Consider the following 15,591-nt stretch of genomic DNA (forward strand, 5'->3'; position numbering starts at 1 on the left):
GAACAATAAATGTTTAATTGATTATCGTATGTATTTTAGACATTTGAATTTGTAGTAATACAGGTGTGTAGGGAAAGATGAGGTAATACGGTAAGCTCAAGCGGAAAGGCTCTCCCTTTGTACCCCCCGGCACACCAAACATTCTCGTTCTTTCAGCCGTGGGGGCGTCATAAATTACGGTCAATCCCACTATTCGTTGGTAAAAGAGTAGTCCAAGAATTGGTGGTAGGTGGTGATGACTAGCTGCTTTCCCTTTAGTCTTACACTGCTAAATTAGGGACGGCTAGCACAGATAGCCCTCGAGTAGTTTTGTGCGAAATTCAAAACCAAACAAACCAAACCCTTTGCACCATCAGTTATGACGTGTTGCCATTTAGATTGAGTTATGCGTAACTATTGTTCTCATGACTTTGTGCTTAAAGACACCATCGGATGAAAAAAAAGTGAATGATCAAAGCATGACCTCAGTTTTTTTTTTACTTTGAGTAGTTTTGATCTAAGGTAAGTACTTTAAATTTTTATTTATAAAGTAGACATTTTAGGAATTTACATTATGAATATCAAGCAACGAAGGATTATAGACAATCGAATATGCTGGAAAAAAATAGGGTTCAAGTTCATTACTTTTCTTTTTTTTTACAACATGGAACCATTGTATAATGAGTAGGTTAGGATAAGATGCCTTACATCGCCTTGTTAACCGATACCAATGACGTGCGTTCTAGAGGTAGGCCTATTGCGAAAATATGTATATCACTGTCTCACACTAGTTAGTAAACACGCTCTTCTGGGGATGAAACACAGCCTTTACGATCACTTCCTGAATAACTTAAATTATGATTTAAGTGATTTAGAGGCAGTTGCTAAATTCAGCAATTATTTTAAATTATAGTTATTATAAGTCAGACAGGGATTTTACTCCAATTTGGGATCCCCATTTTATCCAACCTTATTTGTAAAACGTATCAGAACCATAAGAAATGTATTTACTTTAACAACTAAAAAAAAGATCTGTGTACACTCTCTGTTTTATTTAGGAATTAGACATATAATAAGAAGAATTCATGTTTGAAAACTTCTTACATTTTCATGAAGTTAAGTTTAATTGGTAAAAATGACATTCAAATTGAGGTTACCGTTTCACCCCAGCTTCTTTATACGTGTATATATATTTGATCCTTGTATTTTACTAAAAATCTCATCCAGTTGAAGATACTTTCACATTTCTATTAATTTTACCTTATGGATTTTAAGTCAGAATTGTGTAATAATGGCATCCCAGACCTATCTTTTGTCTACTACAAGTCACTGCCCAAGAAGCCTCCTGAAAACAGCAGACATTGTTAGAGACAAACTTTTATCTGAAAGAATCCTTGTGAATATAGTGCAAAAACTTTAAAATTACGGTTTGGAACGCTAAAATCGTATCTACGGTTTAACGTGACTTTTTAAACAAATATTAATTCTACTGGTTTAACATGGTTTGCCAACTTTCGGCATTCAAAAGCACATTTAACCATTGAGCTTATACTAACATTGGTATATATATTTTTGTTAATTCATGACTAGTTAGTACTTCCACTCAGATACATTCCAGCTGACCTGTTTGTCTACGGATTTACAATGCCAGAAACCGGGTTTTAATAACTTTGGTGGGCAAAGCACAGATAGCCTATTGGGTAGCTTTGTACTTAGCAATAAAATATTTTACATTGCAATTTAATTTGTTTTACAATTTATATATATCTTAATTGAGCTTTCATTATGCATTAGCATCATAGAACATATTCCAGATAACTTTTGAGTTTAATTGTGTACAACTATTACTGTTAGATTGTAGTTGACACTTTATCGTGCACTTCTATTAATATATGTTTTTAAAATGTTTTTGAGTCAATGTCACACTGGTAGATTTTCTAATTAATTTTGGATGTATCTTAATTTTTGTTTGAGTTTCTCATACTACTGTTTTATATTTTAGTCAATTGTTGCCCTTTATGGCCCGGCATGGCCAGGTGGTTAAGGCACTCGACTTGTAACCTGAGGGTCGCGGGTTCAAATCCCTGTCACACCAAACGTGTTAGCCCTTTCAGCCGTGGAGACGTTATAATATTACGGTCAATCCCACTCTTCGTTGGTAAAAGAGTAGCTTAAGTGTTGGTGGTAATGACTAACTGCCTTCCCTCTAGTATTACACTGCTAAATTAGGGACGGCTAGCACAGGTAGCCCCCGTGTAGCTTTGTTCGAAATTCAAAACAAACAAACCATTCTTAATATGGCTCCCAGTGACACAGAGATTTGTCTGTGGACGCAGACAGCGAGGAAACAGATTTCTTTACCCGTGATGGATAGAGCACAAATAACCCATTGTGTAGTTTTGTGCTTAATTCTAAAAGAAATATCTTGATATGTATGATAATTCACATTAAAGAGCAGACTGTAATACGTTTTACTGGAACACTGATTTCAAATTTATGACAATGATAGACTACATGTTAAAAATAATAGGTCGATTATGGGGAATTAATGAAAAACAAAGTGATGACATTTTCTGTGTACCAACGGCCGCTTCTTGTGATTAATTTATCTTGACCCAATAAAAATAGATTATTAAAGAAAATTATATTTTTATGATTGTTTTAGTAGTTGGATTGTAATTTGTTAATATCAGTTTAAACTCTAAGTTTCTTTCATCAGAAAATAACCCTACATTAGATCGCCGTTAAGTTAAATATTTAGCACCATTTAGCAGTTCTCTTAACTGCATGGTGATTGTAACTAAATCAAAGGAAATGATGACAAATTTGCCAACAATTTGCTGTGAAAATACTTAAATTATAGTACATGTATTAGATATTTAGATTTGCAGTGTGTGCGTGTGTGTTTTACTATAGCAAAACCATATCGAGCCATCTGCAGAGACCACCGAAAGCAATCGAACCGATGATTTTAGCGTTGTGAATCTATAGACTAACCAGCAGGGGACAGGTTTACACTCTCCTTAACAAATCTTAATTTTGACAACAGCTTTAAATACGTTAGAGCTCAAAAAGTTAATTATATATATATATATATATATGTTTTAGAGGTGGGGGGGCACCTTATTTGTTATGTTAACCGTGATAATTAAATACATGATAGTTATATATCTCTATCCTCCAGCTGGGTGAGAACTGAGAGAACATACCCCCCCAGTGCTTCCATTATTTCACCATGTATAGTAAATACAAAGTATTTTATATTAAAAACTAAAAGTTAAACTCATACGCTGTGCGATATAGGTTCTTAAAACTAATTCTGAAAGAAAATGGAAGAGAAAAGTGTTGGTCAACCTCAGGTGAGAATAATATATATTTTTATTCTATGACTAACAGAACTGAAAAGTTTTAGACAATATGTTTGAAAGTATCTGCTTAGTCGCATGTAATTTATGCAAACTAGCATCTTAGTAGTGAAAATTAAAATCCATTTCTTTATTGTGGATGACATTGTATCATGGTACCTATCAAGATATATGATTTTCCTTTTTCGATTGTATTTCGAGTTTTTAATTTGTTGAATGTTTGTTTGTTTTTTGAATTTCGCACAAAGCTACTCGAGGGCTATCTGTGCTAGCCGTCCCTAATTTAGCAGTGTAAGACTAGAGGGAAGGCTACTAGTCATCACCACCCACCGCCAACTCATGGGCTACTCTTTTACCAACGAATATTGGGATTGACCGTCCATTATAACGCCCCCACGGCTGAAAGGGCGATCATGTTTGGTGCGACGGGGATGCGAACCCGCGACCCTCAGATTAGGAGTCGCACGCCTTAACACGCTTGGCCATGCCGGGCCAATTTGTTGAAATAAACCAATATACTTAATTAGAAGTATTGATATTAAATGAGAATTTTGATGGATTTAAGAAAACTCTCTGGTTTCGCCAAATAATCGAATAAACCAAATTAATCCACAGACAACAATGGTTCCTACTATAGTCCAAGTAGAATAACTATCTCATTTCCTGTTGCACTAACGACTTCATAAAGAACAAATAGATGTGTATGTACCCTTAGGACAACTATCGCGCAGCTGAAGGTTGTCACTTTATATAGATAGAACTAAGCGAGTGGTAGAAAGAAATAAGGTTTGACTCTCTTTGATTTCTCGCTCTGTGAGTAGCTGTCTTGAAGTGGAAAGTTCTCGAACATCTGTGTGGCATTGATTATTTGAACGAAACAGGATTTGACTCTTTTCAACAGTCGTAACAACTTGTTAGCGTTAAGATTAAAAAAAAAGAAGGAAACTCACATTATAGGTTGGGTATAAAGTGAGGGCCGTGTAAACATTCAATGTATACAACAATATTTTGGTGTATATTTTAATAATAAAAATAACACATTATAAGACAAATTACAGAAAGACCATTAGAAGTATGTTTTAAAAGTTGCCATACAAGAATAATTATATTCAAATCAAATAAAAAGTTATATTATATCAAGTAACTGTAGGGTTAAACAGATTTCATAAAAGTATCTTTACTATCAGCCTATACAATATAAACCTTGTTTCATAATGATTAACAAAATAATAAGTGTGGTACATTAAACAGTATGTTATCTTATGTTTTAGTGATTTTGTCTCATTTTCTTCCATAGTAGCTAAGGAATATAATGTATATGATATTTTCGTATTTTATTTCATAATGGTTAATTTACACAAGGTTAAAGTCTTCGTATTGTCTTACATTACAAACCAAAGAGATTTAGTGTAGGGCAATTGAAGAGTATGTTATTTTCGTACATTATTTACCCGATATAATGCCCAACCAATTTGATTTTTACACATCAGTTTTACAAAATGTTTTGCAAAGTCTCTAAATACAGTAAACAACTATTAATGTATTAAAATTTTTGGAAATATTCTATTGACATTTTTTACGCATCAATTTTTACAGAATTAATTGAAAAGTTTATATGTTTATAATCTAATTATTTATCTTCACATAAGTATTCGTCATCACTACTATTTTCGATACAGTTGGATTTGCATCATTGAATATTCACTTCATTCTTTTTTATTCCAACAGCATGTCATCATCCGTATATCCAATGAATTGGACACACAGAATTTTTTCAACCTTTTAATGATGCTTTAATGGATATCAGCGGTAGCTTAAAGTAAAATACTAAAAAAATCTAACGTGCGCAGTCAATTTTTTATTGTATTCGGGCAAATACAGTAGTTTCTTATATAGCAGTTAAGAAATGTAAACATTTACAAGTACTCTTGTACAGAGAACAAAATTGTATCGACTTAAAGATGTATTAATCGCCTATTTTTATTTCTACGGTAATTGAGAAATGTCCGTAGTTTCAGAAACAGCAAATAAGTAGTGTGACATTTCGTCTCTCTTTGGTAGATCGAACAAATATACGTCAAAAATGAATGTCATCTGTTCTTTTACTGCTATCTGAAGGAGTGTGTGTTTTGTTAGAGTAAAGTAACACAGCAGGCTATTTGTTGTGTCCACCAAGGGGAATCGAGTCCCTGATTTTAGCATTGTAAATCCCTATACTTATCACTGTACCAGCGGGAACACGAGTGTAGGCTGTAGTAATGCTAATTTTATTTTGGTCACACAATTTTCTTTTACAACTCACGAACTTAATAATCTCTATTTCTTACTTTTTAGCAATAGGGAGATGTAATAATTTCTGTATCTTTTTCTGTTTCTAAATATATTAGAACATCAAAACACTTAACGATGATTTGTGTAAAGACCAAAAACAGTGCGTAGTGGCAACATACTTGCATCTGAAACTAGCACAAAGATATTCAGTTTATAGTCCAGGAAGTTTTAAATGAATTAGGACACTCGACTCGCAATCTACAAGTTGCAGGATCGAAACGTCGCCAACGTCTCACATTTTCAGCCATTGAGGCATTACAAAGTAATGGTCAATCGCACTTGCAACGGATTTACTATTATATATTTATTTTAATATCGATGGTTGTTTCAGTTGGATATATATTTAGAAATACATGTAACTGTTAATCGGAATTGCGAAATTCCCGCCTATTCACTAAAGCTGAAGACGATTCTCTGGTATAATAATCAACAATGTGCGTATGTAAAACTAGTGATTTCTAGTATTGTTGCCAAATGAAGTATCGAGTTCATAAACCGACGCACTAAGAGACAGTATATATTGTTGGTTTGTTACAATTGGTATACTATAAGCCTCGGAAGTTATAACTGTGATAAACACTTATTAATCGGTAAAGTAGAAGTATTGGACCAAGAACGTTTATAGATTTCGAACATCACAAACCGTTCAACTTTGCCGGATCAACTTCGGACTATAGAATTTCTACGAAGACATTGTATAACTTTAGCTGTGAAAAATTCACGTGTGAGGAGTTAGCTAGCTCCCCATTAATAAATGCATTGTACCAAAATCAATTCAAAATTAATTTGTTCCTTGTGAGCCCTCGATAAGATATTAAGGAAGTTTCAGATCGGATAGAAGTCTCAACATTGCTTGTAAGTTTGTAAAACTTTTGTATATAAATAATTATTTGTAACAACTATTTGTAATAACTGTTATTATAAGTTATATTATTGTTTGTATATTAAAATATACTTGTGTTAAGAAAGAAAACTGTGTTTATCAATTTTGTTGGAAAATATCATAAATTTGATACATCTCTATATTTAACTGGCTTCTGAATTTAAATTACGATTTAAGTTTTTGGCTATTTGAAGTAGTAATACGTAACATTGTAAATTGGAGGCTCGTTGGCGATAAACATAATAGGCAGTACACAATTCGTTGGCAAAAAGTGTCCCAAGAATTGGCGGTGGACAATGTTGAATAGCTGCCTGCCTTCTAACCTATCACGTAAAAATTATGGACGACTATCGCAGACAGTATATGGGTAGCTTAGCGTAAAATTTCAACAATGAACAATCAAATAAATTATACATGACTTTGTTATTCCATTATAACACAAAGTTATGAGTGTATGATTCTCAGTAAAGGCAGAACTTGGCCAGGAATAGTGAGTGAATTTATTGAACTAAGATTCGACTGTTCCAAATATGATGCTACTTAACACGTTACACACTTTCAGTTAATAGTAACTATTTCAGGCAGCAAGTGCTGGCGACTAATTGTCTCCTCTCTGGTCCACATTTTAAAATGAGGAACAGTATGACTAAATTGTAGGGATCTCTGACAATTTTAGCTCATTCTATGTATAAAATGTGAAAGCATTACTTGATTTCACATTTCCAAACAAAATAAAAAGCTTAAGCTTTTCAACATTTAAACATGATGTTGTTCGAAACTATATTGATTATTACTGGCCAAAGAGTTGACGGTGGGTACTGTTGACTGTTTTCCCCCTAATCTATGTGCTCAAAATTAGTGTCGGCTGTGTACAGGTAAACTTTGTGTTGTTTTACGCGAAAATCTTAGAAACAAAGAAATGCTGAGCACATTAAGTTTGATTTTCGGTTTAACTCACTTTCTGTAGTTTTAATCGAAGCTAATTCACTCACGATACAAAGCTAGCGCTCGGTATGCAAAGAATTCAAACTAAGAAAGCTATGTCATATTAAGGACAACATACTGAGCTCTATCTTCTAATCGAAGTCTCATGAAGCATGCGTGACGAGAAAACATTCCACAATATGTACATTAGATTAGGTTACTAGAATTCAAGAAGAGTCGTTTTTGAATAGGACTTTTCAGATGATTAGTATAACGAGCACACTAAAACTTTAAAGATAAACTAGAAACTTTCAACTGTACAAAACTTTTTCATTATTCTCAAATAAGACGTAGCATGAGCATAAATGTCTGTTTTGGAGCGTATAATGATCAATTCGAAATTGTTTATGATTTTCAGCTTTACGTCACTTGAAGCACATAAGCTACATATACTTGTGAAATTACCCAACCTAAATATATACTTTGAGAAGCGGTTATTTATCGTAATCAACTATGTTATTTTGTTCCAAATATATAGATAAATAATATATATATATATTTAACGATTGCTGTCATTATAGGTTTAAAAACGCTCACTATACTTTAAACAAGAATTCTCTATTCCAAAAAAATAGAAAATAAAGTATCAACTCAAAATTTTAAAATTGCAATTCAGATTTTAAAGCATGCTATGGAATTTTTTGGGCAGTTGTAGCATAAATACAACTTTTACAACTCTAAACCTTTCTTTTATGACCATCCTTGAATTATAATAGTATAGTTCATGTTAGTGAACGTTAGCTCTAGTAAATTACTGTTTTAAATAGATAATATTATAAAACAATAATAATTCGTATTTATCACATCTTGACACTAAGGTTTCACTTTGCTATATGAATATATTTGTTGCGTTTTGGTACCTATCAGCTCATAGACGGCTAATCTGTGTCTTTACTGTGATGACATAGGTTCAAATAAATGATTTAGCATTTATATATGTATATATTGAAACTTGGGGTATTGTAGTTGCTAATATTATTTCAAATGGTATTAAAATATTTTTGAGTAAAAATGGAAAAAAAAGGCACTTTTCAAAATCATTTGCAATGAAGTTTTATCTACATCGAACTACTGCAGCGCAAGTTAAAATAGGGTTGAATGGCTAGTCGATATACGTATAAGTTTTCATTTCTTCGCAACTAGTAAACGCATTGATTTGTATTGTACTTTAAAAATATAAAGATATGCATATAAGAAGATTAATAAATAAGCTCAGATATTCGTGAGTGAGAAAATGGCTTAAATTCACCGAGTCAACAAACTCATAATATCCATGGTTTCATTGCATAAAGTCAATTTAAACTCAAACTATTTGTTGTATTACCGTGAAAAATTCAAGCTCTACTGGTGAAAATTTTCTGAAACTTCAGATGATTTTGTCATCAGTTGCAGTTACTCTCAGATTTGTAATTGGCATATGAGTGAAGAAACAACATACCACTAGAAATCATCTTCAGTAGAATAGTATAACTCGTGCTCTATGTTTAGGTGAGACATCGCGTGCTTTGCACTAACATCAAACATCAACTAACAAAGAACAAAAGACATTCAAGATAAGTTAGTAAATTTAGTTCTTCATCATTCGTGATTTAATTTTAGTTTGATGGATATCATGAATTAGATCCACCACCGATCTCCACACTTATTGTGTAGGTCTGCTTCACCTGAAGAGATCCAAAGTCCTTGAATTGTGTAAGTAGATAGTCCTTGGTGCTCCGTCTTTAAAGTTACTTTTTTCAAATGGACACTGAGATCACAGTGGCTAGTTCTTGGGTGGTAGATTATGGTATTCTACCCGCTGTCCAAGAACTTGGGTGAACCTTGCTGCAGGTTATAACATTCTTGCTTCGTCGTCTGTCATTATTGTTTCAGTAGGGATTTAGCTTTCCTGCAGAAATTTGTGATTTGAAGTTGGCATTTCAATCTCCCTTCTATTGCTCATCTACTGTCTCAATTGGATTCTGCAGTAGGTCGGAGAACCATAGAATTTTTTTACTTGATTTAAAGTCATTGTGTTAATTTTTTTTAGAAACTTTGAAATAAAATATCTATTATGCAGTGAACTTGTTTTAATAAAATTATGTCTCGATTCTGTCATTTTGGAAAATAAAATAACATTTTTATATTCTTAACAGTTAGACCTGCTATTATTAATGAATATATCACAGAGTCAGTGGATTCTATATGTAGGGATGGCCAAATACTCTATAGACATAATGTAAATATGAACGCTGAAACTCTGCAATTACAGAGAGTTTTACTTTAAACCATATTACAGCGGTAAGTTCTCTGATTTGTAACGCTAAAATCAGGGGTTTGATTCCCCTCAGCGGGCTCAGCAGATAGCCCAATGTGGCTTTGCTATGAGAAAATACACACACAAACACGCACACATCTACCCTATAAGCCCAAATAGGTTTTGTAAAGAATACGATATACATATATATATACGTGTGTGTGTGTGTGCGCGTGTCTCTCTCAATATGTAAATGAAAATAAACAAACAGACAGTAATTTTTTCTAACAATTTAAACTTCTAACGCCAAGTTAAACTTGTAATCATTTTACTCGTTCACTTTACAGAGTAACATTAAATGTTAATATTGGAAGTTCTGTAAGGAAGATATATACGTGTCTGTATCGTTCCTATATTCTTGTTTGCCTTCCTTTGGTACTGCCATCACCTCATCATTTTATAGCTAAACATATTTTTTATTATTTGTGTATACAAACATGCATATATACATGTTTGTACGTATGAACGACAAGAAGGCTTAAATTAGTTAGTAATGACATCGATAGCTTGAGCTATCTTAAACTAAAGTGGTTACTAACACTCAGAAAGTTGTGTTAACTGTGTTAACAGCAGCTGTTTTTTATTACTTTTTAAGCTTCACTGCAACGGTGGTGTTTGTAGTACTTATGGGGGTTTGAACTGAGAATATTTAGCATTTTTTGTAAATATTTATACTCTTAACACCAAAGTTAAGGAACGGATAACATTTTTCTTCTTGTTATCCTAAGTGTTTTTATTTGTTTGTTTTGTAACAAACATGCAGTAGGCGCATTTGTTTTTAATCTTCACAACATGAAACATTGCAGGTAAGACTTGTACAAAGACAATTGTTCCACCTAAAGTGAGTAATACTAAGGATTTATATAAATGGTTAAATGATAAAAGCAAGCTTATAAAAATTACATTATAAGCACTTACGAAGAGTTGTTGAAGTGCTCGTAGTTGTTCCTTATGTTGTATATACAAGAGAATGTGGGATAAAGAACACTAGGTACGTATATATGTGTGTGTGTGTGCGTCTCGCTCTCTATATGTAAATTCAAATGTATAAACACACAGTCTTTTTTTATCACCCGTTTAAACTTCTAACCCCTAGATGACGTCTTTATTTCTTAATCGATAAATAGGCCGCTGTACTTATAACTTTTGTTGCAACTTTTGGAAAGTTAATATTAAGGATAGACATATACTTTAAAAACGATGAGTAAACTGTTGGTAAAAATTTGGACAGTAATGTTTTGTATTCAATTTGGCAAAAAGTTCATTTTTTGACAAGTTTTTAAATTTTCATGTTGTCGTGTAATTAAGTATTTACTCACTGAAATGTAACAAAGTTTGATGATAGGTCTGGTGACATCGTTTGATGTTCCGTCTAGATGAAGTAAACATTCATTGATCTTTACAATTGTTTCTCGTAGAGTAAGTTCTAATATCTCTTCTTTCTCTATAGTAGGAGGATTTTAAGAAAAGTTTTGAAAGCTTTTTTATAGGACATATATGAATAAAGATTGTGAAATATGGATTATAGTTCACAAATAAAAGGAGATTGGATAATCTGTGAAAAACTTAGTCTGGTAAAAACATCGCAAAAATGTATTTCAAGAGCAACTGTTTTTGCCTTGGAATATTGTAACTTTTTAATACTTGTATTCGGTAATTTAACGAATAGTCTAAATAGCTTTACTTCTAAGTGTCTAGTCAAGGTGAGAGTAAAGCCTATTTGAAATCACGTTTTTCGACTTGATTTAAGACCATAAAGAAACAAACTTCATTGTTATTATTTTTAATCTAATATCAGAAAGAAACTAACTTTATTAAACTTCTTTTTAATACCCGAAAACGAGCTTCACTTATTGTTGTAATTCCAAGGATAAGAAATATTTTTTGGTTTAAATTTGTGCGGAGCGCACGTCACTTTGAAAGGATACAATGAAAATGTTTTAAAAAGAGAAACTGACTAAAGAGTGGAGGGATTGTTTTGAATTTCGCACAATGTCAATGTTTTTACTCCCTTACCAATCATTCTATAAACATAACCAGTTTTTAAAGCGTCTGTATTTCAAGGACATCTTATTACTCTTTTAGTACGAAAATTAAGAATGTGACTTTTATAACACTTTTATTCACTGTCGTGTATTAAGAGCATTACTGCTAAGCCACTGCAGATAGCCCTCGTGCGCGAAATTAAAAAAAACAAACAACCAAATACTAAGCTAGAATGCAGAGATAGCTGCCTTCCTTCTAGTAATTACCACCCACCGCCAACTCTTGGGCTACTCTTTTACAATCGAAGAGTGAGATTGACCATCACGTTATAACGCCCTCACGGTTGAAAGGGCGAGCATGTTTGGTGATGGGAATTTGAATCCGCGACTCTCAAATTACGAGTCGAGTACCTTAACTTTCTGGTCATGCGGAGTCTAAATGGGAAAGGAAGGAGAAAAACACTATGTGTAAAGAGTTGCAAACATTTTCTGATTGGTTAAACAATGATATTTTTATTAGTGCCTCAGATCATATAACAAAAACAGCATCAGTTTAATCACTGAGAAATTCTCTTTTTAGATTATTTTTAGAACCAGTTTTTCTACACCGTTTGTTTTTAAAATAAAATAGAATTACAACAAAAGTTTTTCCTTGTAAAATATTTAAAGAAGTTGAAATCTTATTCTGAGAAGGTTGTGTGTAGTTATTCTGGATATCTTTACAAAATTAATCACACATTCAAATAGTTAGAGAAAATATTTCACGGTAAATAAACACCCTGAAAAAACAGCACATTATCTTAAGAATTTCTGTATTGACTTATATATATATCATTGAGTATAAAATGATACTGCTTTGAAATATTTAACTCAAAATGCTAAATGTTGTTAAATTTATGTTTTGTTTGAGCTACCTGAACATGATCAGATTCATTTAATTCTCTTATAACAAAGGTTCAGTTTTTTTCTTTAGTGGTCCCAGCATTGCCAGGTGGTTAAGGCGCTCGACTCGTAATCCGAGGGTCAGAGGTTCGAATTCCCGTCACATCAGAAATACTCGCTCTTTCATCCGTGGAAGCGTTATAATGTTACGGTCAAACCCACTATTCGTGGGTAAAAGAGTAGCCCAAGAGTTAGCGGTGGGTGGTGATGTCTAGCTGCCTTCCCTATAGTCTTACACTGCTAAATTAAGGACGGCTAGCAGAAATTGCCCTCGAGTAGCTTTGCGCGAAATTCAAACCAAAACTTTTTTCGTGTTGGATTATTTTATTTATATTTAATTTATGAGTGGTTGTTATTTTAGGTTAGTTGATAAGAAATACGTATTAGGGCGAATTCCCTAATACAGTTTAAACAGGCTGGCATATTTTATTCCTGGTTAGGCCTAAAAAATAACCAAGTGTATCTACGTTTACCAGTGTTAAGCTTACCGCATCTTAATACGATATCACATTTTCGTGTTTTTCCACTTAAATTATTTTTATATCTGGCAAGAAAGTTTCATCATAATTTCGATATTGATTGATTACAACGAAATTAATTATGATAACTATACGATTACGAAATGTAATCTTTAGAATTTTTTTCTTCATTTGAGAAAAAGGAGTCTTAGTCTGCTTTTAATTAAAGAGCACTGCCCGCGATAATATAAAAAAGTAAAAAAATACAATACTTTCAAACGAAAGATTATTAAAAGATTAGAATGACTTTTAAACTAAATATTTCTATGCATACAATTAGAATTGTCGAGGGTTTAAGTATTATGTTTTTGTAAAGGTCTTGAGCTATGAAAACAAACAAGAGTACGCAACATTTATTTTTCTACTTCAGTAATAAAATTTATGGCGAAACACCCAAAACAAACATATTGGCACAGTTACAATTTTTACCCAGTAAAGAAGGCTTAACATACGTCCACAAATAACCCTAATAAAGATTTACTCTGCAAACCAAAGTTTACATTCGTGAGTTAGTATTCACTTTCAAGCCAGGACCGGGTTTAGAAAAGTCAACAAGTCGAGTAAAAAATAAAATGGTAACTTTTATCCACATTTGATTTGCAATGTACTTTACTTTGACTTATCTTAAGTCGAGTTGTGCTATTGGGTAGCGGGCTCGGACTGTGAATTTGATGGTTGATGTAAAAACGTGCTCTGCACTCTGAAGCTGTGGGTGCGCTATAAGCGTGACGCTCAAATCCCACTACTTGGTCAGACAAGGGTAGTCCAAGAATGGGTGTCGAGTGCTGTTGACTAGTTGTCGTCCCTCTAGTCCAGTTTATCAGTTAAAAATTAAGGACGGTTATACATAGATTAAATGACTCTTTAGATAGACATGTTCAAAACCTAGAAACAAACTAAGAAAGAATCAACAAGTGTAGTGACAATATTTATGTAAAAATAACATTTGAGATAGCTGTATATTTCTGTTTTGCTCGATATTTTTCTCGAATTTAACCGCTGAAGATATAATGTCTAAATAAACTATCTGTACATTAAACGCATGAATGTATTTCTGCTTGATTCGTTTGTTTACATTCATTATTAAAATCCCAAAATAATACGCATTTTAACATAAAATTGAACTTTTCTGTATTCTATATAGAACTGTTTGAATAGAAACATATTTAATTAACACTATAATCAATTATAATTATGTGATTTTTATAGCCAAAGCCTGGTTACTTTATTCCTCACCACTAAATGTTAGTCACTTGACAAACATGTTAGCCAATAAACACAATACACGAAGCAACCAACCTTACTGAGCTTAATAACCAGTCCACTAACTAACAACATTACTTAAAACCAATAGTAGATGTAATAATATCAGTCAATAGACAATACACAAGTAATAATTGACACTTACTATCTTTAATAACCAGTCCACATGGTAACAGCATTACCTAATCGAATAGTCAGATCTACATACAAATATTACATAATATTTGCTTCCGAAAAATCCAATTGAACAGTTTATTAATTAAGTACTACACTCATGAGAGGTCTTTTGCACCAAAAACTAGTTTTTGGTCATTCTGTTCAGAACAAAATCACTACATTTTACCAGTGTCCACTAACAATTATATGGCATAGTAACCAGTAGCCTCTTAGTTTTTAAAATATGTTAACTCTACAAAAGTGAATTTTGTTTAATTTTAACAACATGAAATATCGTACAATATGAAACTATGTTGTCATTTTTAAAAACTAACGACAGTGGTTAAAGATACAACTAAAATCAGAAATTAGTTCATTATAATTTATTTCATCTATTAGTGATACAAATATAGTTTGTGTGTTTGTTTTGAATTTCACACAAAGCTACTAGAGGGCTATCTGTGCTAGCCGTCCCTAAATTAGCCGTGTAAGACTAAAGGGAAGGAAGCTAGTCATCACCACCCACCGCCAACTCTTAGGCTACTCTTTTACCAACGAATAGTGGGATTGACCGTACATTATAACGCCCCCACTGCTGAAAGGGTGAGCATGTTTGGTGCGACGGGGATTCGAACCCGCGACTCTCAGATTACGAGTCGCACGCCTTAACACGCTTGGCCATGCCGGGCCTGACAAATACAGTTATTGTGGAGTTTCTTGAGTTTATGTTATTGTAAAAGCAAACATACTTTTTACCCACTGGAGTGTTAACCCTTTCTCTGTAAGACAAAAAATTTAATTGCTTATTTTAATTGATTTACATACCTTTCTCAACAGCATTTTTGCATTATTTAGCAGCTGCGAGGGAAAAAATAGTTAGAGTATGTCT

Source organism: Tachypleus tridentatus, chromosome 7, assembly GCF_004210375.1.
Source record: "Tachypleus tridentatus isolate NWPU-2018 chromosome 7, ASM421037v1, whole genome shotgun sequence".
NCBI lineage: Eukaryota > Metazoa > Arthropoda > Merostomata > Xiphosura > Limulidae > Tachypleus > Tachypleus tridentatus.